General features: G+C 38.8%; 1 long non-coding RNA gene across 1 annotated transcript; it reads right to left on the reverse strand.

Annotated features, from left to right (window-relative positions):
* Window positions 1–708: 708 nt before the first annotated feature.
* Window positions 709–26,282, reverse strand: LOC129145915 (uncharacterized). Its single transcript, XR_008552083.1, has 3 exons — window positions 26,266–26,282; window positions 18,157–18,223; window positions 709–850 (listed from the first exon to the last, which is right to left on the reverse strand). It is a non-coding gene; the product is annotated as an uncharacterized LOC129145915 (long non-coding RNA).
* Between the last annotated feature and the right edge of the window lie 708 nt (window positions 26,283–26,990).

Raw genomic sequence — 26,990 nt, forward strand, 5'->3', positions numbered from 1 at the left:
ATCTTCAACACCAGTTATTTAAGATCAAAACAAACTATTCTCAGACTATTTCAGGGATTCCAATTTGTTTACTATTACACACACACACACACACACACACCCATACTCCCCACCATTGTTATAAAATTAAAGAAAAATTTTTTTCAATTCATATTTACTACACATTTTTCAAACTTCAGGGGACATGTTCCAGAAGCTGAAACTGTGATAGAAATTAAGGAAAGTGAAGTCAATGGTCGATAAAATTGTTTGTATTTGGGCTGGAAGCTCACTTTTCATATTACAACTTTAAGTTTTAGGAGAGATCATACAATAAGGCTGCTGCTCCTTTCCCAATTCTCAAACTAAATAAGCTAAAGCCAATTGCTAACAATGTACAGTATGAATGCAACCTATCTGCATTCTTATTTTCCCATCTCCATTTTCATGTGGGTGTTCTACTCATTTGTTTTGCAACCTGAAGTGAGCCCAGGTGCTCTTAATAAGCAGTCGTTTTGCAGAGTCCTTGTTACTCTTCTCTTCCATATTTTTAAGTAAGCAGGCTAGGTTGAGAGAAGAACATCCTATTAGACATCAAAATCCCTGCACTTTAAGACAAATTGGCCTTAAAAAGTATCCTTTATTTTTTCTATAAACTTCAATTTTCCCTTCTGTAACTAGACAGTTTAGATAATCACTTTCCTTCAGACTAGCATGACTTGCCTCATTTGCTTACTGTGGTTTTATTTCCAGCTTTCTTTTTTCTCCTTCTTCATAAATGGTTAAGTTAAACAATAGGATGTCAAGAATCCAAAGTCCAATTAGTTGATTAATGTTGAATTAAGCAAGTTCATGTTCTAGGTAAATGCATCTGCAAAACAGACAACTGCTCTGTACAGTTAAAAAAAATGCCATCACCTCTGTAAGTACAGTAATAATGATGTAATTCATAGAGCCTCAATCCATAGAGGGTCTCGATTAAAAGGCTCACAGAACCAACACACACACACACTCTTACCAATATGAATTACAACAGCAAACACGTTTAGTAAGAAATTATTTCAAAGGAAGCAAATGAACAAACACTTGACACCTGTGGTATATGAGAATGTTCCAGGACCATGCTTATACAGTCTACATTTTGCTTGCTGAAAAGGTATAGGGGATATTTCAATTATCTTGGTGATGATGATGGTTATAGCAACTACCATTTATTGAGCAATTATCATGTGCCAGGCAATATTTTATTGTATCAGGTAAGTGGGAATATTTTTATCTTATAGATAAGTAAACCAAAGTTCAAGAAGACTATGTTACTGAAGATTATAAATCTAGTAAATGGCTTTGTCATTATTGCATTTCTGGGAAATAGTGATGTGTTATTTTTGGTTCATATCTAATATTCAGGGTAGGGGATGCACAGGAATCTAAAACAGCCAATTGTTTCTCAGGAATCTTCCTCATGCTTCTTTATTTTTCTCTTTCAACATCATTTACATTATGAAGTTCACACATTTTGAGAATTATTTTTTTAGATTTATTTTTTATTTATAAAATAGCTGGGGTACAGGCCAGAGGCATGGGGGGGTTGAGAGGATTCACCAGAGACAGAGTGGGGAGCAGAACAAGCAGACTGACTGAAAGCACTGCTGAGGGGAGCAGCGGGTGCCAGAGGAGAGTCTGCCGCCCCTTATGGGAATCTCCCTGGCCTGCTGGGAATCGAACCCGCTCTGCAGAGGCTGTGGACAGCTTCACAGTGTTGTGCTCAACCCGCTGCACCACCAGGGAGGCCCATTTTTGAGAATTTTTATGTAAAAGTCAATATGAACCTGTCCAATCCATCTCTCTATCACTTTTTGTTCTTTTGTGTATCACTTTCATGTCTGTCTGCCTGTCTGCCTGTCTCTCTCTCTCTCCATTGTTCTCTATTGATAAAGAAAAATGAAGTCATTTAGACTGAAAAGATGAATACATGTGAAGCTAAACTATATACTAACTTCTAAACCCAGCTAAACTCAGTGGGAAGCATCTGTGGACCTGCAAATGTGTGTAACTAGCTTTTCATTAATTGTTTAAATCTTATAAAAGCAGAGAGTAGAATGGTGGTTGCCAGGAGCTGGGGAGGTGTTACGCAGGGTCAAAATGTCTTAAGTAAGCAAGATGAATACAATATAGTAACTATGTTTAATTATACTGTATGGTATACTCGAAATTTTCTAAGAGAGTAGATCTTAAGTGTTATAACCACAAAAAATGATGACTATGTTAGGTGGTGATGTTAATTAAGCTGATTGTGGTAATCATTTTCACAGAGTATACCAAATCATTATATTGTGGGCTTTAAATATATACAATTTTTTATGCCATAATGTATGTTATTTACCCCACCACCATCCCTTGTGTCCCCTTGAGCCTTTCCTCTCCCCTCCTTTTTTTAAAATTATTTATTTATGCATACAAGAACTGGGGTATAGGCCAGAGGTGTAGGGGGATGAGAGGATTAACCAGAGACAGAGAGGGGAACAGAACAGACAGACAGACTGAAATACACTGCCGAGGGGAGCAGCGGGCAAGACAGGAGAGGTCTGCTGCGCCATATGGGTTGCTCCCTGGCCGGGGATCGAACTCATGCTGCAGTGGCTGTGGATAGCTTCATAGGTTGTGCCTTAACCCCTTGCGCCACCAGGAAGACCCACCTTTTCCCTCCTTCTTAATTTTAAGTGCCATCAGTCTGTTTGTTGATGTCTAGTAGTTTCTAAAAGTGTTTTACAGGGAAATGTCTGTTATATGAATGTCTAAATATATATGATTTTTTATTTTTCAATCACTTGTCAATCAATAAATCTCAGAAAAAAACAAACAAACAAACAAACAAACAAACAAACAAACAAAAAAAAAAAACAGTTGGTCAGAGAAGGTCTTTCTGAACAGGTGAGCAGAAACCTGAAAGAAGAGGGAGGCAAGTTAAGCAAAATTCTGAGGTGGGAGTCTTCACAACATAAAGAGAACTTAAAATATTTGAGTCAGTGAAAGAGTTTTTGTGTTCTTGGAACAATAAGAACACCAGTGTGGTTGAAGAGAAGAGAAAAATGACAGAAATAGGTCAGAAAATTTAGAGTCTTGTAAGCCATGCTAAAGGAGTTTTGAATTTATTCTCAGTGCAGTGGGAAGCCTTTGTAAGAAGACTAGTAACATGATCAGTTACATGTTTTTAAAAGATCAATCTAATTATTGTGTGGTATATAGAATGTAGGGGGTCAAGAGTAGAAGTAGGGAGACTAGCTGTCGATCACTGCAAGCACATTGGCAAGTCTAGGCAAGAGTTGATAGTAATTTGGAATAAGGCTATAGTGTTGGTGTTGATAAATGATTTTGGATAAAAATTGAAGGTAAAATGTGCATGTTTTGCTGAATTGGATTAAGAGTGTTAAGAGAAAAAGAGGGTCAAACATGACTCCTAGATGTTTGACTCTAGCACTTTGGTAAATGGTAGTGACATCAAATTAGATGGGAAATATTGAGGGAGGATTCTGTTTGGGATGGGGTGAATCAAAAGTTCTATTTTGGTCATATTGTTTGAATCGCCTTTAAGCAGAGTTTTTATCGGCACAGGGGGTGAGGCCAGGGATGGAGAAGCATTAATTAAGCAACTACTTTGTGATAAACACTAGATTTAAAACCATGAGATAAATGCTAACAAATGTAAAAATAAAAGACATGTCAATCAGGAATCCTACAATGGAATTCATGATTTACAATTTATGTCTGTAGGACAAACTTAAGGATGTTTGCAAATGAAAAAGTTTGTACAGGTGATTATAAATTAACATATTGCCAAAATCCCCAAGGAGTTACCTCCAGATAAAGCAATGAATCTTTATCTGAGGGCAAGGTGGGACTGAAAGAGAGGTCACTGAATGTTATGGAAAGTACAAATTCATGAAAGGGTAAGATTCATTTTCCTCTTGGTAAAAACCTTATAACTGGATTGTATTGTGTAGACTTAATTTAAATATTTACCAATTCATATTCTTAAAGAAAGGAAGTGAGTGGTACCTTTAGCATTGTGTTGTTATTTAATGTACTTGCCATTCTGGTTTCACTGCCTTTGTTAAAGGGAAAAGCAATTAGAAAACAGATAACTCATACACTCCTATTGCAATTATCCATATTCACCATAAGCTAGCCAGGAAATTGGAACAATAGAACCCGTCACTCACTCAGTCAAATGCACGAGAACATGGAACCAAAAGAGTAACACAACTTTATCAAGGGGTTAGGGATAATACCAATTAGCTAGAACAGGCTTTATTTGAAGTACTGTTTCATAGTATTGATTCAAAGTGGATTAAGCTGCAACTTAAATGTTTCTTAACATTTAAGGAACTTGGTCCTTTAACATTTATTTAACTTGGTCCTTTAACTTTGCTTCCAATTATGTCATGGTTCAGAGACATATGGACATACACAAAGATATCTATAGCACACATAACAAAAATTAATATTTATTATATTAGAAAGTACTTTATAATGTATTGAAACAAAAATATACTACCACAAAAGGTGGTCTGAGAAGGCTGTGTAGAAGATCCTGAACACTGCCTCTCATGGACACACCTAATGTACAGGTACATAAGAAACAATTTTCTGAAGAAAAAAAAAAACACAGCTGAAAACCAGTTAAAGGGCTTCTCCACAACAAAGGATTAGAGGATCACACCAAAACAGGTAGGTGAGGCAGAGACACATTCCTGATAAAAGCCCCACCCCCAGTGTATCAATTCAATATAGGGAGGGATTTCACAAGTCTTGAACTTCTTCCCAATAAGTATAAGAACTTGTGTCCCCACATGAGGCACCCCAGTACTTAGGAGCTTCATCAGAGAAACCTTTCCACAAAATGTCTGGCTTTGAAAATCAATGGGACTTATGTCCAGGGGACCCAAAGGGCTATAGGGAGCTGAGGAACTTTTTAAAGGGCTCACACGCAATGTTCCTCACTCCAAGACTCAGTGAAGAGGCAGTAGTATAAAAAGTGACTGAATTGTGTGTGGAGATTCTTTTGCTGATCTTGGGGTATCTGCTTACAGGGACTGTGGGCAGTTGAAACTCTGAGGTCACAGGCACTGGTAGGAGTCATTTTTGCATTCTTATGTGGCACTACTGGTGGAGGATAATGAGAGAAAAATAGAAAGAAGGAGCCACAAGACCAGAAACCTGACTCACACAATGCCAAGAGCTGGATGTGGGGGTAGAAGGGATTAACATAGCCAGCTATAGGACATTAACATTAAACCAGCTATAGGAGCTAAGATCCTTAAGGTCAATGCCTAGATCACAAAGCACAAAACCCAAGCAGATATCAGATGCTGTAGGGGGTGTCAGGAGCACAGACTGAAGGTGAATGTATGAAGATTGAAGGCCATTGAAGAATCTCTAGCTCCTTTAAAATTCTACATAGTTACTCCAAATCAACAAACAAACCACTCCAGGAAGGAAAGAGCCCCACCCAAAGAGAAGAAAACTATAGCCACGCAATCTCTGCACTGGAATGGGGCAGCAGGCCTTCTGCCCACCTGTGCCTATGCAGGTGCTCCTTTTCACCAACTCTCTGTCCCTCTGCAGGGCAGCACCCTTCCTGCCTTCCTGTGACCTGTACCTTGCTGCGACTTCTCTTCACTCACATTCCTCAGCAGAGGTAGTGCTCCTCAAGGCCGCCTGCCTGGGACCATGCAGGCCTCTTTCTTAGCAAACCTGTCCCTTTGGGGGCAGCCCTTTCTTCTCATTTGTGTCTATGCAAATGTCCTTTATTCTTCTCTCCTTTTTATAATAAACCTGCCCTTTTGGATACAACTAACATCTCTGTGTCATGGAGAAACTTGCCTGGGAAACTTGTCACGGGCTGCCTAACGGGGAGCTCTGGTGAAACCTTTCCCAGAGTGAACCCAAGGACCCCACTCTCCAAACCCAACAGCTCCAAAAACAACATCACTATCATGATGCCCTGCTGAAATCCACAAGAGTGAGAAGTTGTGAAGCAAGCAAATGTGAGGATCCAAAACATTCCTCAGTGCTCTGCTACCTACACTCTCACTGTCTCACTGGAGGCTACGGTCACGCATAATCCTTTACACACTTTCCACTGCTTTGCTAAGTCTGTGACCCCACAGCTTACACTGGGTTACCCATTAATCTCCTGATCCCAGTAACCAAAGGGTCTGCATTCTTGGGTTCTATAGTATTTTAAAAATTGGAAAGACAGTTCCTGGCAGGCTGCCACCTCCAAGATACTACACAGACAATAGACTGAGGTAGTTCCCAGTCTTCCTGTAAAAAGGGCCTATGTACTAATTGATGGAGGACAAGAATAGAAAAATAAAACAAAACTGGAAAGGAGGTGCAGGTGTGCCACAAGACCAGAAACCTGGCTCACACAAGGAGATGGGGATAGAAGAGATTAGCATAGCCATTGACCCAGTTAGGGAAACTAAGATCCTTAGGCACAGACACAGTTGCGGAAACTAGGAAACTAGTATCCTTAGGCGCAGACTAGTATCCTTAGGCGCTGATGCCTAGATTACAAAACATAACATCCAAGCAGGTATCTGAGGGCACATCCAAAGGTAAAGATATGGAGATTGAGCCCATTGTAGAATCTCTGGTCCCTCTCAAATTATACATAGTTATCCAAAATTGGCAACCAACTGACAGCTCAGAAGGAGTGAGCCCCTCCCAAATAGAAGAAGACTGTATGGGTTCAGTCTCTGCACAGGCGCAGGGCACCACTCCATCAGTCCACCTGTGACTATGCAGTTGCTTCTTTTCACCAGCTCTCTCCTGCAGGGCAGCAGCTTCCTTCCTGCCCATGCCCTGTACCATGCCGAGACTTCTCTTTACTGACCTCCCTCATTGGAAGCCGCTCTCCTCAAGGCTGCCCGCCTGTAACCATGCAGGCCTCTCTTAGCAAACCTGTTCCTTCGGGGAAGCTCTTCTGCCCGCTTGTGTCTATGCAAGTGTCCTTTATTCTTCTGTCCCTTTCCCTAATAAGCCTGTTATTTAAATATAACTAACGTCTCTGTCTTGTGGAGAAACTCGCCGGGAAACTCGCCTCGTGTCGCTGAAATGGGAGCCCTGGTGAATCCTTTCCCACAGTGAACCCAAGGACCCGGCACTCCAAACCCAGACTCCAAAACTACAACACTTATCATGGATCTTTAGCCTGAGTCACAGGCTTCAGGTTAGCCTAAAGTGCTTTCAGGAAATGTAGGCAGGAAGACACCAACTTTGTACTTTTCAATGGCCTCACCTTAGCTTGCTGCTACCTCCCAGAATATATTTTATATACTTATTAGGAGCCCCGATTTTTTCAACTGATATCCCAGGAGATACCACCATATCTCCTGATCTGGGTACTAGCAGAATGTACCATTGCAACTTCACGAGACTATATATTGGCACACTTTAAAAACTTGCCTGAGAGTATGATTTTCAACTAAGCCTGAAACTAGATGCTGACTGAGATGTCTTCCTTTGGAACACTGAAGGGTCTAGGAACACTTAACAACTGGGATCTAGCAAGAACAAATCAGGCTGCTCAAATAATCACTAAAGTTTAAGAAACAACCAAGAGCAAGGACAAGGTTGAACAATATGGTTCATTTACTGCTCAAGGCCACTTCTTCAAAACAGAGAGGTAATTGGCTTTACCTAATACATAAAACAAATACATAGTCAAGCAAAAGGAAGTAGTAGAGGAATGTGTTCCAAATGAAAAACAATAAAAAGACTGTAATAGAGCAAAGATAAGTTAATATAATTGATAAAGAGTTCAAAGTAATAGTCAAAAGATGTTCATTGAACTTGGGAGAATGAAGATAGAACTTCAGCAAGGAGATAAAAAAATATATAAGAAAATACAAAAATTAAGTCACAGAACTGAAGATTATGATAACTGGAAAAAAAAAAAAAAACAACCCACAGGTGTTCAATAGCAAGCTAGATGAGGCAGAAAAGCAGATTAGCAGGTTAGAAAATAGGGCAGTAGAACTCACCCAAACAGAAATGCAAAAAGAAAAAAAAAAATTGAAAAGTGAAGATAGCTTCAAAGACCTATAAAACATCAGGTAAAACAACATCTACAGTAGAGGGGCCCCAAAAGGAAAAGAGAGAGAGAAAGAAATGGGAAGAAAAATTAGTTGAAGAAATAATAGTTGAAACTTACCTAACTTGGGGAAGGAAACATATATCCAGATCCAGGTAGCACAGAGTGTTCCAAATAAGATGAACACACCGAGATCATACCAAGATGCATTATAATTAACATGTCAATCATTAAAGATAAATAGAAAATCTTAAAAACAAAAGAAAAACAAGTTATTTGTACAAGAGAACTTCCATGAAACTATCAGCATATTTTTCAACAGAAATCTTATATACCAGAAGCAAGGATATTCAATGCACTGAAAGGAAAATTGAAATTTACAATCAAAACCTCTATACAGCAAGGTTAACATTCAGAATTGATGGAAAGACAGTTTTCCAGGTAGGCAAAAGCTAAAGGAGTTAATGATACCAAACCAGCTTTACAAGAAATGTTAAAGGAAATTATTTAAGTTAAAAGAAAAGACACTAATATGTTTTAAGAAAATATATGAAATAAGAAATCTCTCTGGTTAAAGGTAAATGGTAAAGGTAGTGTCATGGGGGGAGAATCAGGGGTAGTAAATCAAGGGCACCGAGGTGAATGAATTCTCCAGAGACAAGTAGAAGACTGAACAGGCAGACTTATTGAAATAGACCTCAAGAGAAATAGCAAGCAAGACAAGAAAGGTCTGCTGAGCATAGAGTGAGGGTCCTGACGTTCTATTTATACTCCAGGCATCATTGACTAGTTAGGGTGACTAGTCTTGAGTGTGTTCCTGACTGATTATCTGAATTAGCATAGAGGATCATCAGCTTTTGGGATCATCAGCTTAATGTGCAGGTTCCCACTGCAGCCCATCCACTCCCTTTATCCATTCAAGCCTCCCATACTTGCCGGCTGGGTAAGGAATGGGGCTCACTTTTAAATTTACTAATGATACCATAACGGGTAGTGAGCAATCACTTATAAATTTCTGAGGTTTAAAAGACAAAAGAGTAGAATTATAACTGCACTAATTAATTAGGGGATACACAAAATAAAAAAGATGTTATATGTGACAAAAACATAAAACATGAGGTACGGTAGAAAATATGTAGTTTTAGAATGTGTTGAGACATAAGTTAATAAGCTACTACCAATTTAAAATAGAGTTGCACACATAAATATATAGGATGCACACACGTATATACAAGATATATAAGAACTATATATATAGGGCCGCCCCGGTGGCGCAGCGTTTGAGCACTGGATTGCGAAGCTGCGGGCAACCACTGGCACGCAGACCTCTCCTGCCGCCCGCTGCTCCCCTCAGCAGTGTACTTCGGTCCTTCTGCCTGCTATGCTCCCCGCTCTGGCTCTGGTGAATTCTCTCACACTCCCGTGCTTATGACTATACCCAGTGCTTGTATAAATAAATAAATAAATAAATCTTAAAAAAACAAAAACAAAAAAACTATATATATAGCTATTTTTATGCCTCATGGTAACCATAAGGCAAAAACATAGTAACATGTAGAGATATGCAAGGAATATATTTTCCCATCCCTTCCTTTCCATCTGTCTGTTTCCTTATATCTATGATGAGTCTCTTGTAGGTAGCATATAGAAATAATGTCATTTTTAAAAATCCACTTATCCCCTCTAGGTCATTTGATAATACAGTTTAGTACATTTACATTCAAAGTAATTATTGCTAGGTATGTACTTATTGTTGTTTTGTTAATTATTTTTGGTTGTGTTTTTAGTTCCTTTCTCCCCCTTGCACTCCTTCTCTCTCTCTCTCTCTCTCTCTCTCTCTCTCTCTCTCTCTCTCTCTCTCTCTCTCTGTCTCTCTCTCTTGTTCCTTGTGCAAGAAGATTGAAACCGTACCAAGCAAGCGTCTTTTGCAACCACAGTGGTATGAAACTAGAAATATATTATGAGAAAAAATTGGAAAAATTCCCAAATATATGGACATTAGACAACATGCTACCAAACAACCACTTGGTCAACAAAGAAATCAAAGGGAGAAAAGACTGCAAAACCAAGCCAATGCTATGAGGGTTCTCACCCACACTGGAGATTTTGGAACCCAGGGACCAAATTCAAGGAGGTGGAATACTATTAGTGTGCATGAAGAACTATAGGAGTAGGAACATAGAGACCCACAGTACTATGACAGAGAAGTAGACCAACACCTACAAATGCAGCTGCTATACTGTCAAGTAGCAACTATGAATCCAGGACCAGAGAGTGAAAAACTCTAAACCCCTATATAGGGTACTTGAGTACAGAGGATAGCCCTGGCAACTGCCAGCATGGAGTCTGTACAGCCACTATATAAAATAGTATAGAGGGCCTCCCCGGTGGCGCAGCGGTTGAGCGCTGGGTTGCGAAGCTGCCCGCAGCCTCTGCAGCGCCGGTTCGATTCCCGGCTGCTCCCCGGCCACCAGAGGAGGGTCCCACATGGTGCGCAGACCTCTCCTGCCGCCCGCTGCTCCCCTCAGCAGTGTACTTCTGTCCTTCTGCCTGCTCTGCTCCCTGCTCTGGCTCTGGTGAATTCTCTCACCCTCCCGCGCTTCTGACTGTACCCAGTGCATGTATAAACGAAACAAACGAACAAATAAATAAATAAATAAAAACATGCCTCTATAAAAAAAAAAAAATAGTATAGAGTTTCCTCAAAGAATTAAAAATAGAATTATCATATGCTCCAACCATTCCTTTCATGGGTACCTATGCAAAGAAAAGGAAAGCACTAATTCAAAATGATATATGAACCCTTATGTTCATTGCAGCATTATTTATAATAGCTCAGATATGGACACTATCTAAGTGTCCATGGATGGATGATTGGATAAGAATACACACACACACACACACACACAATGTAACTACTATTCAGGCACAAAATAGAATGAAATATTGTCATCATGTTAAGTGAAATAAATCAGACAGGGGAAGACAAATACTATATGATATAACTTATACATGGAATCTAAAACAAAACAGAACTCATAGATGCAGAGAACAAAAGGGCAGTTGCCAGATGGGGAGGGATAAGTGGGTGGGCAAAAGGGAAAAAGATGGTCAAAAGGTACATTGTTCCAGATACATAGTTAATATGTAATGTGCATGAAGTGTAAGGTGTGGCAATGATGATAATCAACAATATTGTACTGAATATTTGAAAAAGATGTAAAGGGAGTAAATCTTAAATGTTTGTCATCAGAAAAAATCCATAACTTTATATTTATATATATAGCAATGGATGGGAATTAGAATTATTGTGGTGATCCGACTCAACAAAAACAAAATAAACAATCCAGTCAAGAAATGGGCAGAAGAACTTAAAAGACATTTCTCCAAAGAGGAAATGCAAATGACCAACAGGCATATGAAAAAATGTTCAACATCCCTGATAATCAGGGAAATGCAAATTAAAACCACATTGAGATACTACCTTACACCAGTAGAATGGCACATATCAAAAAAAAAAAACAAAAACAAAAACAAAAACAAGCAACAACAAATGTTGATGAGGATGTGGTGAAAAAGTAACTGTCCTACACTGCTGGTGGAAATGTAAACTGGTCCAAACACTATGGAAAGCTGTCTGGAGTTTCCGCAGTCTACTAAAAATGGAGCTACCATATGACCCAGCAATTCCACTCCTAGGGATCACCCAAAGGACACGAAAACATTGATTCAAAAGAATACCTGTACACCTATGTTTATTGCAGCACTGTTTACAATAGGTAAAACCTGGAAACAACCCAAATGCCCAAAAATAGATGACTGGATCAAGAAGATGTGGCATATATACACAATGGAATATTATTCAGCAATCAAAAAGATAAACTCATGACATTTGCAGCAATGTGGATGGAACTAGAAGGAATTATGCTCAGTGAAATAAGCCATAAGGAAAAAGAAAACTATCGGATTGTTTCACTTATAGCAGGAATATAGAGGAACCCAATAAGATATAAGTGTTAAAAAAGTACTAACAGTACAAAACAGAACAAAACAAAATGGACAATTATAAATCAGAGAAATACTGCAGGGGAGGAGGAGGAAGAGGGATCAAAGGGAGGAAGGGAGGAGCACAGGGGACTGAGGTGATGGTGCATGGGTACATTGGTGAAGGAAACTCTATGGGAACTACAGCTGAGGGGGTGGGGGGAAGCAAATATTGTTTAAAAATGATCAATGATATAAAAAAATTAATACAAAAATTTGACAGAGTTAACGTACCCTAGAGCTGGATATTATGAACTGAAATGATATTTTACATCCTAAAACAAGATATTTTAAAAACTTCAAAATATATATATATGTAGAGATTATAATCACCTACATTAATGTGTTATACATGCTACAATTTTATGTTTTAAAAAAAAATTATTGTGGTGATCACTTTGCAGTGTTTATAAATACCAAACTATTATATTGTATACCTGAATTTAGTATAATGTTGTATGTTACCTTAATTCATTTTTTTAGAAAGTATTCAACCTCTTGAACTTTACAGATTAACAGATACCTTAAATTAACAGATACATTTCAAGCACTCAACTTTGAGAAAGATGTTGCAATACTTTTTTGCACCAGGGGCTTATTTTTCTTTGGGGGGGGGGTTTATAAAAGACAGAACTGGAACTAAGAAAAAAACTCTGTAGAATAAAAAAGATTTAATGAAAATAAGAAATATTTTCCATAACTGCAAACACCTGCAATGAATTCCAGGCATTTTTTAAAGATTTATTTTCCTATCTTATTGCTCTGGCTCTGACTTTCAGTATTATGTTGAGGAGCAGTGGTTAGAGTTGACATCATTGTCTTGTTCCTGATCTTAAAGGGAAAGTTTTCAGCTTTTCACTATCAAGCATAATATTGACTGTGGGTTTGTCATATATGGCTTTTATCATCTTAAGGTATGTTCCTTCTATCCCGAGAATTTCAAGGGCCTTCATCATAAATGGATGCTGAACTTTGTCGAATGCCTTCTCAACATCTGTTGATATGATCATATGGTTTTTATTTTTCTTTTTGTTGATTTGTTGGATTACATTAATTGATTTTCAGATGTTGAACCATCCTGTGCCCCTGGAATAAATCCCACTTGATAGTGATGTATTATCCTTTTGATGCATTGTTGTATTCTGTTGGCAAGGATTTTAAGTTAGAAGGGATTATGCTCAGTGAAATAAGTCAGAAGGAAAAAGAAAAAAATATCTCATGTTTTCACTTATAGGAAGGAGGAATATAGGGGAGCCAAATAAGGGATTAGAGAAAAATAATAACAATGAAAAACACAACAAAAATAATTAGACAGCTATAAATCAGAGACATTCTGCGGGGGGGGGGGGATTGATAGGGATCAAAACAAGGGCACAAGGGACTAAGGTGATGGTGCTTGGGAGAACTGCATGGAAATTCTATCGGGACTACACCTGATGTAAAATATATATTAATAAATAAATTGAAAAAAAATAAAGATTTATTTTTATTTATTTGTGCATACAAGAAATGAGGTATAGGCTAGAGGTGTGTGGTAGGGGTGCAAAGATTCACCTGAGACAGAGTGGGGAGGAGCAGAACAGGTGGATCTACTGAAATACACTGCTGAGGGGAGCAGCGGGCAAGACAGGAGAGGTTTGCTGTGCCCAGTGTGTTATCTCCCTGGCATGGATCGAACTCATGTTGCAGTGGCTGGTGACAGCTTGTTAGCACTGAGATTTTAACCCCTGTGCCACCAGGGAGGCCTAGGCATCTTTTTTAAACCTTGAAAATCAGTGCTGATAAAAAAAAAGAAAACAAAACACTAAGAATGTGGGTATAATCTTTGGGGCAAAGATCTCAGAGAGGTTAAATGATTCTGTTAGTAACATTAAAGAAATCCTGTACAAGACATAATTCATTTGTTTGAAGAATATTTTTTTCAGCTTTAACTCCTTGAGGAAAGGTGATGTTTAAATAAAGTAGAAACTCATAAGCACTTCTTGTGATTATTTTCTGTATTTTGAAATACTCCTGTCATCTGATTTTCCATACTGTTTTTCATTGTCTGTTGGTATTATTGAATACTAAGTTAACAGCCTAATGCATGGCCCAGTATTTTACATATTTGCAAAGATCTCTTTAGAAACCAGGATGTCAGATTTTATACCATTTTTGAGGACAGAAAATGAGGCAAAAGGAAGACTTAAGAGTTAAAACTCCAATGTTTCTTTCCTTTTCTGCCATTCTCCAGGTGGTGTGCTAGGTTCTGTTCTCCTCTTGGTTCCTCAGTCTGGTGGTTGCTGCTGCTTATAAGGATGACAACCTATTCATCTTTTTAGTTTTAGAACTTAGAACAGAACTTTGTCTTGAGCAAGTATTCTAGTGCTAGTCGAGTGATACTTTGTACAAAGAATTTTTCTGTGTGCTATTAGATAAAGCAGAGTATAAAAAATAAAATCATTACCCCCACAGAACATAAATTTCATTTGGAGGGTGGGACAGGAGGGAATAATCAGACTAATAAATATAAAATATCTCAGTGACGTGTCATAAGAAAAATAATAGAGTATTGGGATATAAGCTTATGTTCTTTTTTTTTTTAAGATTTATTTTATTTATACAAGAGCCGGGGGACAGGCCAGATGCGCGAGAGGGTAAGAGGATTCATCACCAGAGACAGAGCGGGGAACAGGCAGACAGACTGAAATACACTGCTGAGGGGAGCAGCGGGCTAGACAGGAGAGGTCTGCTCGCCATGTGGGTTGCTCTGAGGCCGGTGGGGATCGAACTGGCACTGCAGAGGCTGCGGACGGCTTCACAGTGCTGTGCTCAACTGCCTGCGCCACCAGGGAGGCCCAGAAGCTTATGTTCTTGACATGCTTAAGGAAAACTCTCTCTAAGGAGAAATTTGAGCACAGACTTGAAGTAAGGGGAGTAGACATGAAGAGACCTGCAGATGTTGGGGAGTTTGCATTAGAGGAAGAGGGAATAACTCCAAGTGTCCAAAGGACCTATAAGACCATAAGACATGCTTACTGTGCTCTGAGAACTGCAAAGGGGAGCCCAGTATAACTGAATCACCATGAAGACAGGAAAAGTGATAGGTAGCATGGTTGAAAAGTTTGGGGTTATATCATGTAAGGACTTATAGATAAGTGTAATGGGAAGCTAATGGAATATTAGACTTTGAGCAAAGGAGAGAGTGAGCATGATCTCATCTAATTTATATTCTGGCTATTGTCTAAGGAACTGTCTGGGGTGGAGGGTAGGAAGTGGGCATGAGGGGGAATCTTGAGATGGAGTTGCTGTGTCCAGAAAGCCCCTACCATAAATTTCTTTGACCCATTGTTTATCTCAATAACCTTACTCACAATGTATGCATTCTTGAACTATCTTTACAGTTGATCAAGTTCCCGGGCAGTTAGAAGAAAGAAACTGCAAACCCTAGACCCATACTGGCCAGAGCCAGATTATAAGGCATGAGCAGAAGCATTACATCAAAGGAGTATGTGCACCCTTAGGTTCATTACAACATTATTTACAATGACTAAGCTGTGGAAACAATACATGTTCCACTGGATAAAGAAAATGTGGTATATATACTTCTCAGCTGTGAAGAAAATGACAAATTCCTTCCATTTGTGACAACATGGGTGGAAGTGGAGAGGGTTATGTTAAGACAAATAAGTCAGGAGGAGAAAGATAAATACCAATGATTTCACTCAAGTGGAATATAAAGCATAGCAAAGATCACAAACAAAAAACAAACAAACATGAGATCTGAGTGTACAACTGAGCATACCAGAGGGGTATGGTGGCGGGGGGGGTGGTTAGAACAAATGGAGGAGGAGGGGACCCAATGGATTATGGTGTGTTGGAGACCTCTAAGGCATGAGGTGCTGAGACAAGGAGAATGTCAGGGTCGTGACTGGAAGACTGGTCAATATGGGCTGGAAGAGTGGCTGTGTCAAGGCCACGATATCCTCTCTTGCATCAGCAAAGCTAAGCCTGAGAAACAGGCAAGATTAGAAAGGGAGTAGAGTATACCTGATAACGCAGAGCCTTGACCATGAATGTGTGCCCAGACAAGGATGAATACTAAAAGAATGGTTCATTGTCTAGTAAGTAACAAGGAGGGGAGGGGGCCAGTTTGTATCAATATAAATGAGTTGCACTGGGAACTCGGGACCCTTGAGCTCGGACTGAGAAGCCTTGTGTCCCCTGGGCCCCACTTCTCTTAATCTCTATTTTGTGTCTGTCATTTCTTTATTCCTTGCTTCTTTTGGACACCTCTCTCAACCCTGTTCACCAGAGCTGGACTCTGGCAATGATGGAGGATTATTGATGCTTTAGTGGTGAGCATGATGTAATAGCATACATTTGTAGAGGTGTCAACCTGTACCCCTAAAATATACATAGCATTCTAAACCAATGTTATGTCAATAAACATAATTTTAAAAACAATACTTGAGGGGATAAATCCCATGCTTCTAAAACACAAACAACAATGTAAATCAATATTACCTCCATCGAAAAGAAGATAAATGTGTTTTTTTTAAATATGATTAACATGTATTGATTGTCCATATGAATGATATGAATGATACAGAGATAAAATCCCTACACTCAGGAAATTTGCAATCTAGTTGGGAATATGAGACAGAATACATAAAGGAATAGAGTAAATACCCAAACTTTTGCATTCATAGAACATGGGGGAAAAGGTTACAATATAGACTTAAATTTAAAAGATACTTTTCTAAAAAAATAGTTTTTTAAAAATAGCTTTTTGCTAATAGCATATTTTGTGAAATTATAAAATATGTTTACTATAGCACATTTGGGAAATACAGAAAATATAAAGAAGAAAAGAGAATCACTTATGATTCCACTATCTAGAGAAACCACTTAATATGTTGGTATGTTCACTTTCAGTTTTCTGTCCAGATAGTGCTTATCTCAACAATATTGTAGAGTGTCCATTTAACTACACTAACACCAATACAAGGTATTGTCATTCTTTTTCAGTTTTATTCACTTGATAGCTAAAAAGCAATATTGTGTTTTTGGTTTAATTTTCACCCCAGTTTCTAGTGGAATGAATTTTTTTCCCTGATATTCATTATCTACTTGTATTTTTGCAATTTGTTCAAGTATTTTAACTATTCAAAAAAATTTTTGAGGATGCTTTTAATTCTTTAAATGACTAGAATTAACCATTTTAATGAGTATTATCATATTCTTTGATGCTTTAAATCAAGACTCAATTAAAAAACTTTATGACAACTTTTCAAAATTCATAATCTATTACTGCAGTCTCTATGGATGGAGACACAGGAGACTGATCATCATACCATGTACAATTTTATAATCTTTTGCCCATTAACATTTCTTATCTCTTTTGGCCATGAAGCCGTGACTTATTATACTTCCTTGTTTGTTTGCCAGTCACTAAAGGAGGCAAAGTTATTTCAGTTGTGCCACTCTAAAACAGGGCCTTCACAGTCCCTGAACAAGCTGTGGGGCATGGCGGCTTGCCTGGGACACTGCCAGCTCAGGGCTCCATCTGTGAGCAGCACCCTCAGAACAGGCTGGTGAACCCTAATGGTGGAGGCGGAGGTGGTTTCCTTGCCCCACCCCAGAGTGAGCTAGCCCAGGCTCTGGGAGAGAGGCCCAAGGGCTGTGTGCAGGGTCACCGTGGCATGTTCTGAGTGGCAGCCTGTGATCTAGCCAAGCAAACCACTCTCTCAGCTCTATTATGGAGCACCCTGCATTACTACACCTGGCCCTGCTGAAGCATGCTGGGTGAAGCAAGCATATTGCTCTGCTGAAGCTGGCTTCTGTGGCAGGTCCCCTGAACTTACCGCCTGCCCTGACCTCAGTGTAGGTAGGGTCTGGATAGGCAGCCAGGGTTTCACTTTTGAATGTGGTACCAGGATTGGAAAGAGACCGATCAGGTTTGAGCTCTCAATGGACAAATCACCTTTAAATTCATATCCCATGCCATTCATTTTTGATACAATTGAAACTTAAAAGTAGAGTAATCTTACTTGTGTCCAGCACCAATCAAATAGCAGGGATTGGAAATAGTCCAGCCAGGCTTGAAAGGCAGGGACCCTGAAGAGGGAAAAAGGCAGCTTGAATTGATGGCTTCAGAAAAGCATTGAGAAGATGCCTACAGACCCTTTGAAGATAGATTCATTGAGACTTTGAAACCTCTGCAGACTTCCAGAACTCTGTATACCTTCACAGAGATTGGGCTGTTGCACCTGACTCCAGCCCTGCCTCTGGCACCAGCTGCAAAGAGCACTGCTGGCTTGTAACTGGCATCTCTAAAGGAGCTGCTTGTTTTTGGCATATGCCAACAACTCACAAAATGCTGTAACACTGGTGCTGTAACACTGGCACAACCTCCCAGTGACTAGTGCTGACCAGCCCTGCTGACTAGTACTGACCAGCATGATCCAGCCACCTCTGAGAGGTAGACTCTGCTTCTAATGCTCCAGTATTGCCTCCTGGTGCTTTTGATTTGGCAACATCCAGTCTGGCATCCAGTGCTGTCCAGCCCAACCTTCAGACTATTGCTGTTGGCTGCTGTTGTATCCCCTTAGTAACCCCACCTGTGATCACCTGTGGCTGCCACCATGAGCTGGATCCTGGTGTACTGCTTACTGGTGTTCTGCCAGCTCCAGATTCTCATCAAAGGGACAGTGCCATCTTGGCACAAGAAGTTTTTGTTTTGAACTACTGGACACTATTGACAATATCTGGCATAGGATAGCTGATCATTTGTAGCCTTAGAAACACTTTCTTTTTCCCCAATAGCCTCTTTGTTAATAAACCCAGTTGTTGCTACACCCTGAGCATTCATATGGAATGACAAAAAAACCTGAATAGTCAAAACACTCCTAACTGAATGTATTGCAATTATGCACACATGGGTGAGAACCCACAGTGAACTGTTCCCCAGCTTGGCACTCTTTTAACATCACCAAAGATGGCTTTATTATATCATCCTAATAGTCCTCCTGAAACATAATGATGGCATCACTGGGTTCTTCATACAAAGGACAAAATGAGGGATGGTGTTAAGCTACCTAATTTTCTTTCATACTAGAAATTTGATTTCTTGAGTTATTGAAATACTTCTAAACTAATGACTTTTACACAGTGTCTCTTCTTCTAGAAATGTTGACATTACAGATGTTGCTGAATGGATATGAATGTATACACATTTTAAATATTTATAATTTTTATTTACTTGTTTTTTAAAATATCCTTATTTATTTTTTCACAATATAGGATTTCTCCCTGCAGGTGCAGTCACCATAGTTTTCCCACTGCAATGCAATCCCAATAAAAATCCCACTGGCATTCTTCAAAGAAATAGAACAAAGATTGGGGCCTCCCTGGTGGCTCAGGTGGTTAAGAGCCGCACTGTGAGGCTGTCCGCAGCCTCTGCAGCACGGGTTCGATCCTGGCTGGCTGGCGAGAATCCCACATGGCGCGGCAGATCTCTTCTGTCACGCCTGCTGCTCCCCTCAGCAGTATATTTCGCCAGTCTGCCTGTTCTGTTCCCTGCTCTGTGTCTGGTGAATCCTCTCACACTCCCGCACATCTGGTCTGTACCCCGGTTCTTGTATAAATAAATAAATCTTAAAAAAAAGAAATAGAGCAAAGATTACTGAAATTCATATGAAATGACAAAAAAATGGGGAAAATGAAGAGATCACACTTCTGGACCTCAAACTATACTGTAAAGCCTTAATAATTCAAACTGCATGTACAACACAAAAACAGACATACAGACTGATGGGATAGAATTGAGAGCCCAGAAATAAACCACATATTTTTTTTTGGCCACTAATATATGAAAACAGGCGAAGTATGTATTTGAAACAAGGAAAGCCTCTTAAATAAATGGTGCTGGGGAAATTGGACTGCTATGTGCAAAAGAATGAAACTAGACTACAATCTCATACATGAAAATCAACTCAAAATAGATAAAAGACTTGGATATAAGAACTGAAACCATAAGATACATAGAAGGAAACAGTCAAGACACTCCATAACACTGGTTTCAGTGTTGCTTTTGGGGACTCATCTCCAGCAGCAAGGAAAGCAAAGGATAAAATAAACAACTAGGACTATGTCAAACTAAAAATCTTCTGTATGCACAGTTTAAAAAAAATATTACAATAGTCTTACAAGTAGTCATCAGCTATGGTGAGGGATAACTTATTCCAGGCAAGTAGAGAAAAATAAGAATTGCTATTATTTTACTTATGTGTTTGTGCTGCATAGAAAAGAGTCTTGGGATGTGGTGGTAAGGGAAGGTGTGAGTTGTTGACAGTATTTTATATATTTTTTTAAATATTTTACACATTAAATTCTTGTTAAATTTATTACTTGTCTCCTTCTCAAAAAGAGTATGCAGCAACATTTTAACTGTTCTCAAGTCTCCCTTCTTCTTGGCAATAAAAAGTGTGTCCAACTGTGTCTTACCCTTCCATTTCACTGACTAATTTTGTTAGTCTTCTCAGCTCTGTTCTATTCAGTTGCTACTAAGACATTTTGTAGTTGATTGTAAGATGGTTTTACAGATCACCCAATGTCTTGTTCTCTCTTGTGTATTTGGGGCTTTGAGGGGGTTTATTTTGTTACTGTTGTTTGTTATGTTGGCTAGGACATCTTGGACAAGTGACTTGTTAATTCAAGTACTTTGCTGTTCTAGTCATTTTTTTTTTTATATCATTATGAAAGAGGCATGCTTTTTTTAACTACCAGAGGCTTGTTAAATGTGGAATGGAAGATTATATGGTTTATTCACTGAAGGTCAGGCTGAAACAGTTAGTGGATTTGGCAGCAAGTGTTGCTGATAGCAGCAGGGAGAGTACCTCATCTGAAACAGAGTGTGCATATTGTTTATATGATTTCCTAGCTAGTTCTCCCTTTACAGAGAGTGAACTTCTTTGTTCTAACATTGTTTCAGAAAAAAAGATTCCACCCAGCAGGCTAGGCATAGCTATTCTGGTACATTTGTTACACTAGAAATCTCACAAAATTTCTAAAAATGTTTACATTGAAAATAAAATGTCATTTATACATGAAGCATCACACAGCAGCAGCAAAACCTCAACTGGAAAGTAGGTATGACCCCTTTGGGTCAACTGGATTGGAAACAAATAGTCACACTGCTAAAGTGGCTAAGCCTTCAACATGATGTGATTTGTGGGGCATTGGTGTCTAGTTCAGACCACAGAATAGTTTGGCAGGTATTTACTCTGGCGTTAAGTGATGTTAGGGGCTGTTGGAGATGGAAAACAGAGGTAGTTATAACAAAAACAGACCCTACATGAAGTGTCCCTCTGTGAAAACTTAAGATATCCTGTTTCTTCAAAATCATGTAATCATTGACTTAAAAGAAGCTTAGATCACCACAAGAACCTATCAGAGTACTATAACATAGTAGGAACTCCTTCACTATTTGTCCTTTGATGGATTTAATAGATGAACAAATGTAGATACACCATATGCAAGAATTCCTTCTACAGTGTTTCCAGCTGGTCATCATCCAGTCTCTGTCTGAATACCTCAAGTGATATAAAACTTACCACCACACAAGTAATTCATTCCAACTTTTAATAGCTCTGATTATTAGAAAGTTTGTCCTAATACAACTAAAAGAGTCTCCTTCAGGCTTCCTCTTGTTTTGCTTTTCTCTTGTGGGTAATGCTCAGAGTTATGAAGAGTAAATCTAATTATTCATTAGTAACCCGTAACATTTTGGAACACAACCATCATCTCATCTTTCTCACTCCAAGTTTTCATATTTATTACAATATTTCTATCTTTCTAATCCTCTTTCACATAGCCACATAGCCATACTTTCCAAGAAGTGGTTTGACACACAAATTGGGACAATATTTCTTGTCAAGATTAATAAGTAATATATTGAATAATAGCTAGTGTTAACTGTTTTACATGGATTTTATCATTTAAATATTTGCAAAAGCCTTATGAGTAAGGAATTTTTATCATTACCATGATAATACAGATTTGTATGATGGGTTCTCCTCAGTGACAACTAAGATTGTTTTGGTATTTTTATTTTGTTTTATTTCGTTGTTCAAAAGATGTGTATGGTCAGTAAAATTTTAGAACTTTTCTATAGAAATTGTTTCCAAGTTTCTCACTCAGTGTTCTGATTTTCTAAAATAAGTACATAACTTTACATGTGTACCTATTAAATTTCTTCTTAGCTGTTTCATAATATTTTCCTTTCTTTTTTTTCTACATGAGTGCACTTTTCTATCACTTTTATAACATTTTATTTTGATATAAATAAACCTTAAACATCTTTTATAGTAGTGAGTTTGTCATTCAGAATGTTAACTACCCTTACAAATTTTGCTTCTTTTACATTCATGCAAAATTGCCCACATATTTACCCAAATAATAATTGAAGTACTAAAGAGAATCCAATCATGAACAGAGTTCTATAACACAAAATACAATTAATTATCTCAAGAATAACACAATCCACCAATGTATGGGTTTAGTTGCTCAATCCACCTAACTATTTATTCAGCTTTGATTTTCGCATCTTTTTGAATACGGGTCATTATGAGACACTTTGTCAATAACTTGTTCGGAATAAGATATACTATATCTGTGAAATTCTAATTTTTAACCTATATTACACCTCATCAATAAAGGAAATGAGCAATACATAGGAAAGTTTCTTTGGAATTTTTCAAAGAAATAGAGCAAACTCTTCTGAAATTTATATGGAACCACAAATGACCCTGAATAGCCAAAGCAATCTTGACAAAAATAGAGGAAAGAGGAATAGAGGCATTACACTCCCAGACTGGCAACAATAGTACAAGACTATCCTAATCAGGGGCCTCCCTGGTGGCGGAGGCGGTTGAACACAGCACTGTGAAGTTGTCTGTAGCCTCTGCAGTGCGGGTTTGAACCTGGCCGGCGGGTGAGAATACCACATGGCACGGCAGACCTCTCCTCTCTCGTAAGTCTGCCTGTTCTGTTCCCCACTCTCTCTCTGGTGAATCCTCTCACCCTCCCGCACATCTGGCCTGCACCCCAGTTCTTGTATAAATAAAATAAATCTTTTTTAAAAAAAGACTATCCTGATCAAAATGCATGGCATTGTAATAAAATAGACACACAGACCAACAGAATAGAATTTAGAATCCAAAAATAAACCTGCATTTATATGGATAGTTAATCTATGATAAAGGAGCCAAGAGTATACATTTGAGAAAGGAAAGTCTCTTCAACAAATGGTGTTGAGAAAACTGGAGACTCACATGAAGAAAAATGACACTAGACTCTCACACCACACAGAAAAGTTAATTCAAAATGACCTAAAGACTTGGATGTAAGATTAGAAGCCATAAAATACATAGAAGAAAACAAGCAAAACACTCCATGACATTGGCTTCAGTGTTGCCTTTGGGGACATAAACAAATGGGACTATATCAAACTAAAATGCTTCTTTACAGTGAAAGAAACTATCACTAAAGTGAAAAGACATCCTACCTAATGGGAGAAAATATTTGCACATCATGCATCTGCCAATGGACTGATGTCTGAGATCTGTGAGGAGCTTATATAGCTCAACAAAAGGAGGTCAGGGAACACAATAAAAAATCAACAGAAGAGGGCCTCCCCTGGTGGTGCAGGCAGTTGAGTGCAGCCCTGCGAAGCTGTCCACAGCCTCTGCAGCGCCGGTTCGATCCCGGACGGCCGGGGAGGGTTCCACATGGAGCAGCAGACCTCTCCTGTCACGCCCGCTGCTCCCCTCAGCAGTGTATTTCATCAGTCTGCCTTCTCTGTCTCTGGTGAATCCTCTCACCCTCTCGTGCATCTGGCCTGTACCCCAGTTCTTGTATAATAAAAATCTTTAAAAAAAAATAAACAGATGAGCAGAATAAACACCCCCCCAAGAAAATATGCAGATGGACAACAGGCCCATGAAAAAATATTCAATATCACTTATCATTAGGGAAATACAAATCAAACCACAATGATATACCACTTCACTCCTGTGAAAATGACACACATCAAAAAAACAAACCCAGAAATGCTAGATATTTGGTGGGGAGAAAAGGAAACCCTCCTATAGTGTTGGTGGGAATGTAGAACAGTGCAGTCCTTATGGAAAAGAATGTGGAGCGTCTTCAAATTTTAAAAACAGATATACCATATGGCCCACCTATTTCACTTCTGGGTGGGTATCCACTGAAGAATGCAGAAGCACTAATTCAACAGGATATATGTACTCCTGTCTTCATTGCCATACTGAAACTGTGCAAATTGGGGGTGACAAAAATGTTGTGGTTGGTGGGTTCTCACCCATAGGCTTACAACTGCAATTGCAGGACATGATTCAAGTTCAGGGTTCAACAACAATATGGTTTAGTTACAAAGGGAAAAGAGAGATAGAGAAGTTGGGAGAGAAGATACATCTAGAGGCAAGGCCAGAAGCAGTATCAACGGTCAGGTGGTGGTTTGAAACAGAAATCACAGTCTCAAAGGTTGACGGTCTCTGTAAAGGTCTCTGTGAATGTGTCTCCAGAGGTGGCACCACAGCAGTCAGCAAAACCAATCTGAAGGCAAGGCTGGGCAGCACTGAACACCAAAGCACCAATGGCAACAGGCACCAAGGGTTGGTGCTGAACATGTCAGAGGCAGGGACCAGTGCTATACCGCATAGAGATGCTGGGTATAAAATCAGTGGCAAACAGGTCTTTTAGAGACATCTAGCACAGGACTGATGGTGTCATTCAGTAGGTGATGTCGAAGGCAGAGTCAGAGGTAAGGTCTTCAAAGAATCGTACCAGAGGACAGGGATCAATGGTACAGTTCTATGAAGATCTTCCCAAGAGAGAAGATCTCTTGGGAATGATTCTGACTGGCTCATTCGCTTGAAGTGAGCTGGATTTATCAACTCTTCAATGTGTCCACCTTTCAAATCTGATTTGTCCATTTTCATTGATTTGCATCTGTTAGAGCTCCAATCAGATTGGTACATTTACAATTCCAGTTATTTGATTGGTGCCAGTTGAATTGCACCAGTGTGTCCAACCTGACCTATACCGTGGTTGGGCTTCAAAACTGAACACCAGGAGCAGTGAAATGGGGGTTCATCAATTCCAGTCAAACTAGTCAATACCAAGCGGGTCCATTTTCAATCTCACACTGGTTTGTTTCAAAACTGAAACTGTACCTGTGTGTCCAACCTGAACTATTCTGAGGCTTCAATACTGAACACCAGGAGTCCCTTTGGCACCAGTGCAAGCTCAGACTTTATGTTACACATAGGCCCTCCTATCAAATTGGTCCATTTTCAGCCTATTTTCAGTCCCATGCTGATTTCATGGGTTCCTCTGACAGTACTATTTACAATAGTGAAGTTATGAAAGCAACTTAAGTGCCCAACAACAGAGGAATAGATTAAGCACATGTAGTACATATACATGATGAAATATTACTGAGCTACATAAATTAACTCCCAGCATTTTCAACATGTATATAACTAAAGGGATTACATTGTGTGAGGAGAAAGACAAATATCAGATGATTTCATTCACATGTAGAACATAGAGAAACAAAACTAAACCAAAAAAACCTCTACAAATATAACTGCAGAATTGAGGCTACAAAAGGGAAAGTGGAGAAGGGCTGGAAGGGGAGAGGGGACCCAACGGTCAAAGGTGTAGGACTACGTGTGCTTTGGTAGTGGCCATAGTGACATACATCTAAGGAAGTGTGAATCTGTCCCCCTCAATCATATACAATATTGTAAGTTAAACAATCAATCAATTCAATTATAAAAAGTATACACACAAATCCATTTATGCCATGAAATTGAGAAAAGCCTGTAAAATCTAAATCTTCACATGTAGTTGGTGGGTGTATGAGACAAGGAAGTGGACAGTTGCTAAAACTAAAAAGATTGGTCTGTATAAGAATTTGGCACAGCCCTGGATTTCAATGCCACTCCTCATGGCCAGGAAATTATTCTCCACTCTTCACTCCAAAAGGATCCACGTGTTTTATTATTTGGAGAAGTTGAAACAAAGGAGCTCATACTAAGGGAAGACAGGCTCGGATGGAGAGGGTGACTTACTGAGTGATGAAATAAGTGGATGTCTATATGATGAAAAACAAGGTCTCCATTCTTTTTTCTCTACTGGGTTCTAAGATCGCTTGGTAACCTGGTCTGTGTTTCCTAGGCAATCAGTCCTAGTCATGAATGTGGAACATCAATTAGCTTTTTCAAGTCACCTTCTTCTCAAAGTTGAAAGGTTATTCAGGGATCACTAGAAATTGAGAAAAACATCTAAACATAGAATAAACCAGAAACTGATCTTTTATATATTTTTTGTTGTATTTGCCACCTGTGTGGCCTCTTTGGTGAGGAATCTGTTCAGATGATTTGCCATTTTATGATAGGGTTGTTTCATTTGTAATTGCTGAATTTTATGAGTTCTTTGCACATTTTGGATACCAGTACTTTAACAAATATATGGTTTTCAAAAATTTTATCTCAATTCATGGCTTGTATTTCATTCTCTTGTCTAGTCTTTCAGAGGGTAGATGTTTTCAATTTCAGTAAAGTCTGACATTAATTATTCCTTTCCTGGATTGTGCTTTGGCCTTAGCAGTGTTGATTTTACCTATCCATGAACATAAAATATATCTCCATATGTTTATTTTAGATTTTTCTTCATTTCTTTCATTTGAGTTTTATAGTTTTTTGCATAGCAACAGCATGCATACTTTGTGAGATGAATGCCTAAGTATTTCATTTGTTTTTTGGTGTTAATATATATAATATTGAATTTCTAACTT

This window comes from Talpa occidentalis, unplaced genomic scaffold (genome assembly GCF_014898055.3).
Source record: "Talpa occidentalis isolate TD23 unplaced genomic scaffold, MPIMG_talOcc4v2.1 talOcc4.15, whole genome shotgun sequence".
Lineage (NCBI taxonomy): Eukaryota > Metazoa > Chordata > Mammalia > Eulipotyphla > Talpidae > Talpa > Talpa occidentalis.